The sequence below is a fragment of the Priapulus caudatus genome, unplaced genomic scaffold, assembly GCF_000485595.1.
Source record: "Priapulus caudatus unplaced genomic scaffold, Priapulus_caudatus-5.0.1 Scaffold1039, whole genome shotgun sequence".
Classification (NCBI taxonomy): domain Eukaryota; kingdom Metazoa; phylum Priapulida; class Priapulimorpha; order Priapulimorphida; family Priapulidae; genus Priapulus; species Priapulus caudatus.
The window spans coordinates 8,021-13,421 of record NW_014578100.1 but is presented as its reverse complement, the minus strand read 5'-3'; positions in this window follow the sequence as shown (position 1 = coordinate 13,421).

Below are 5,401 nucleotides of genomic sequence, written 5' to 3'. Positions count from 1 at the left end.
AGAGAGAGAGAGAGCAGAGACGAGAGAGAAGAGAGAGAGAAGCAGAAGAGAGAGGAGAGAGAACAGAGAGAGAACGAGAGAGAGAGCCTTAGCACTAAATAGTGCCTATACCGACTGCTGTTCTCGCTGTCTGCTGCTGCTACTGAATGCGCATGCTGTCTGCTGCTGCGTTGCCTTACTACTACTGCTGCTGCTGCCTCTACTGCTGCTTGCTACTGTAGCAATAAAGATGCTGCAATGTTAATCCATATTTTTACCCTAGTATACTGCGTTGCTTTTTTTTATTTGTTTTACTCGTCATTATTGTAAAAACTTATCTCACTTAATTTAAAACGTGCACATGATTAAGATAGTTGTTATTTCTGTGAATTAATACATGTTTGAAAGCGGTGCTGAATAAAGTAACCATGCTGCGCGTTTCTCCTTCTGTTACTTCCTGTCTCGGCCTGTGGTGCGGTTTAACGTATTATTTTTACAAATAAACCTGAATCTGAGTTAATGAATTGAATCCGAATAAAATAAAATAGAACGAGAATTCAACCAAAATGCACTGAATTAAATTCAGTTGGATGAATTGAATTTAAGTTAAATGGAATTAAAATTTAATGGAATTGAATACGTGAATTACCGAAAGAACTGTAAATTAAATTGAACGATTTGAATTGAAGAATTGGCGATACGAATTTTACCTGCCGCGCGCGCGTGAGGTGGTCTGTGTGCGTGCGCCGCGGCGAGTGCGTGTGTGCATGTGTGTGTGTGCGCGCGCGTGTGTGTGTGTGTGTGTGTGTGCGCGCGCGCGCTGTGTGTGTGCGTCGCGCGCGTGTGTGTATACGTGCCCGCAAGGCCATGAGCGGGCTGTGGTGTACGCGCGTCGTGTCCGTGCGTGTGCGCTGTGTGTGTGTTGGGGGGATTTGCACTGTCGTGTATGTATGTTTGTGCGGTGTGTGTGTCGTGTGTGTGTGCGTGTGTGTGCGTGCGGTGTAATCGCCTGTGTTTATGTGCTATGTGTGTGTGTGCGGGTGGTGGCTGTGTTCGTGTGGATATGCTGTTCTGGTGTGTGCGCCGCGCTCTGTGTGCCTAATATAATATATAATTAATATATTGGGTGGTGTGTGTCGTGGTGTGTGCGTGTGTGTGTGTGTGTGTTGTGTGTGTGGTGTGTGTGATGTGTGTGTAGTAGTGCTGCGTGTGCGTGTGCATAGCAATGTTATATCAAGCTGAGACCGAACTAAACGAAAATGAAAAAACATAACGAGGTTTTTCGCTCGACATGAGAATTTTAGCAGTTCTTTATAATTGGTTAAATCATCAGCAGCAGCAGCAGCAGGCGGTGATGGAGGCAATGACACGTGCAAAGCATGACGTCACACACCTGATAACACAGCTGCCGTTACACTAATGATGTCATTGCAGCGCCACCTGCCGGCGGAGACGTGACTAGAGCGCCACCTGGTGCTAGTTGTCTACTTTTCCGATGCATCGTTTGAGAGCGATGATTACTTGCAGCTGTTGCAGCGGCCTTCTAATTACAGGTGTATACCAGTTAGAGTGTACTGATACAGGTATGTGACGGACGACAGGTGAAAAGCCTACACGTATTGTTTATGATTTCTTTACAACAAAATGTATGGATAAAAATGCTCCGGCGTCGTTGTTACTTTCGCAGAGCTAAAGGCTGTGATCAGGGCATAGATCCCCCTGTCTTTACTCTTCAAGGATACGATCCTTCTGGCTCCGTACTCTATCCTCATGGATAGATCCCCCTGTTCTACTCCCTCATGCGATAGATCTCCCTGCCTTACTCCCTCCCTCATGGATAGATTCCCCTGTCTTACTCCCTCATGGATAAATCCTCCTGTCTTACTCCCTCTCTCATGGATAGATCCCTCTGTCTTACTCCCTTCCTCATGGATAGATCCCCCTGTCTTACTCCCTCTCTCATGGATAGATCCCCCTGTCTTACTCCCTCATGGATAGATCCTCCTGTCTAACTCCCTCTCTCATGGATAGATTTCCCTGCTGTCTTACTCCCTCCTTCATTGGATAGACTCCCCCGTCTTCTTCCCTCATGATAGATCCCTCGTCTTACTCCCTCATGGATTAGCATCCCTCTGTTCTCTTACTCCCTCCCTCATGGATAGCATCCCCCTGTTTACTCGCCTCAAAACACGGATAACCCTCCAACTGGTTACTCCCTTTCCTCCATGCGATAGAATTCCAGCCTGTCTTACTACCGCATGATAGATCCCCCTTTCGACTTCCCTCATGCGATAGATCCCGCTGTCTTACTCCCTTTCCTCATGCGATAGATCCCCCTGTCTTACGGTCCTCATGGATAAGATCCCTCTGTCTTACTCCCTTCCTCATGAAATTAGATCCCGTCTTACTCCCTCATGGATAGATCCCCCTGTATTACTCCCTCATGGATAGCTCCTCGTGTCTTACTCCCTTTTTCCTTCGTGGATAGCATCCCCTCTGTCTTACTCCCTTACCTCATGGATTAGATCGCGCCTACCCTTTACTGCTTCTCCTACACGTAGCACCACCCCTCCCCGGCACCCTCCTCTGTGCCCTAGCCACCCCCTCCCCCTGCACCTGCCTCATGCTACCCTTTTCACCACCCCTCCCCTGCACCTCCTCTGCTACCCTACCACCCCTTCCCCTTGCCCCTCCTCTGCTCCCTCACCACCCCTCCCCCTAGCCCCTCCTCGGCTTCCCTCACCACCCCTCCCCGCAGCCTCATCTGTATTCCTAACAACCCCTCCCCCTGCACCCTCTTCGCTACCCTCCACCACCCCTCCCCCTGCACCTTTCTCTGTACCCTCACCACCCCTCCCCTGCAGCCTCCTCTGTACCTCGCCCACCCCTCCCCCTGCACCTTTCTCTCACCCTCTCACCACCCCCTCCCCTGCCACCTCCCTCTGTTACCCTAACCACCCCTCCCCCTGCATCTCCTCTGTACCCTCCCCACCCCTCCCTGCACCTTTCTCTGTACCCTCACCACATTCTCCCTGCACCTTTCTCTGTACCCTCACCACCCTCCCCCTGCACCTCCTCGTACTTCACCCACCCTTCCCCCTCACCCCCTCCTACTCCACCAACCCTCCCCCTGCGATCTCCTCTGGTACCCTCCCCACCCCTCCCCTGACTTTCTCTGTACCCTCACCACATTCCCCTGCCACCTTTCTTCTGTACCCTCACCACCCCTCCCCCTGCCCCCACCTCCTGCTGTACTCTCCACCACCCTTCCCCCCTGCACCCCCTCTGTACTCTCACCACCCCTCCCCCTGCACCCCCTATCGTACTCTCACCACACCTCCCCCTGCACCCGCTTTGTACCTCACCACCCCTCCCCTGTTTGTGACTACCATGATCCCGCTCCCCAGCCGGCAGCCAGATGGCAGAGAGCCGACGCTATTTTACTATTGATTTCACTCCCTCTTCCCGCCTCTCCCCTTCTCCGCCTTCTCCCTCCTCCCATCTTCCTCCCCCGGGGGCCCCTCTCCCTATTCGCACTCGCTCTCCTCTCCATCCTCCTCTCCCGCCTCTCCCTCGTTCGACTCTTCTCCTCCTCCGCCTCTTCCGCCTCTGCCTCTCCCTCAGGTCGACTCTTCCTCCTCCTCCCCCTCTACTCTCTTTCCTTTCTTCCTCCTCCCCTTTCCTCTTCCTCCTTTTCTGTCGCTCTGCCTCTCTACCTTCCCTTATCCTTCTTCCTCCTTTCCCCTCTTTCTCCTCCGCCTCTTCCTCCTCCTCTGCCTCCTCTGCCTCCTCCTCATCTTTCCCCTCTTTCTCCTCCGCCTCTTCCTCCTCCTCTGCCTCCTCCTCCACCTCCTCCTCCTTCGCATCTTCCTCCTCCGCCTCTTCCTCCTTCTCTGCCTCCTCTGCCTCCTCCTCATCTTTCCCCTCTTCCTCGTCCGCCTCTTCCTCCTTCTCTGCCTCCTCTGCCTCCTCCGCCTCTCCCTCCTCCCTCTCCTGCTCCTCCTCCCCCTCCTGCTCCTCATCCTCCTCCGGCCTCCTCCAGCCTCCTCCTCCTCCTCCATGCTTCCATGTTTGATTCTTGTTTATTAAATTTTCAATATAAATTCAAATTATCAATATTTTCATGCAACAGTTACGGCCACAATTTTGGGAAATTAGGCGAATTTTCTGCCGGACTTCCTGCATCTGTCCTCGCCTGCAGGTGCCTGGAGGAGGGGAGGGAGGGTGTATGAGAGAGGAGGAGAGTAGGTGAGCGTCGGAGAGGATGCGTGAGAGAGGGGAGGTGAGAGGGAAGAGGAGGGTGTGTGAGGTAGGAGGGGTGGGTGAGGGAGGGAAGGTGGGTGAGAGAGGGAGTAGGGTGCATAAGAGAGGGGAGGGTGGGTGAGGGAGGAAGGAGCAGGGTCGGTAAGGGCGGGAAGGTGGGTGAGAGAGGAGAGGTGTATGAGGGAGGAGAAGGGTGTGTGAAGGAGGAGAAGGGTGGGTGAGAGAGGGACGGGTGTGAGGGAGGGAAGGGTGTGTGCGAAGAGAGAGTGATGGTGCGTAAGGGAGGAAGAGGTGATTGGCAGAGAGATGGGCGGGTGTGTGAGGGAGGGTGTGTGGTTCAAGGAGAAGGGTGTGTCAGTGTATATATATATACATATCGATACATCTATCGATATATATATATATATATCTCTATATATATCTATATCTATCAATCTATATATATATATATATTTATTTCTGACCAAGTGTGTGATGTAAACATTTCCAATCTTAAAACTTACAGCGCGAGGTTTGCCGCACGCCGTTAGAGGGCGCGCAACACCGCGGGTTCGTTCGATAGTTGTGAGCAGACTTTGTAATCTCGCGGCTTCGCTGACCTTGCAGCGACCTCTAGCTTGATGGATTACTTTCGGTAAGACTTTGCGGGGAAGAGTGCTGTTCTTACAGCCGAGGCATTCATAATGCTTTATATCTGATGAAATCAAACGTGCAGACTTCAGTCTGACCGGACGCCCATCCCTGCTGCTGCTACTGCTACTGCTAATGCTGCTGTTGCTACTGCTGCTACTACTACTACTACTACTACTACTACTGCTGCTACTACTAATACTACTACTACTACTTAATGCAGTGAATGCACCATAAAACAGGAGTTTGAGGCACGTGATTTGTATCAACCAATGGCAGCGCTCGCTAGAGCCCTATGTTCTTGATTGACCTAGGAAAAAAATACACGCTGACGGGACAATTCTCTCCCATATACCTATCGTAACATTCAGATTTAAATTTGTCTCAATTAATCATCTAACTAGTACTGGACATGCGTTAGCGAACATTTAAAGATACTGTCCAGCTTTTACACGGGTGTTGCTCTAATGAAGAGAACACATTCATCGACAAATGAATCGAATCAATCACCCGTTTTATTTATAGATGG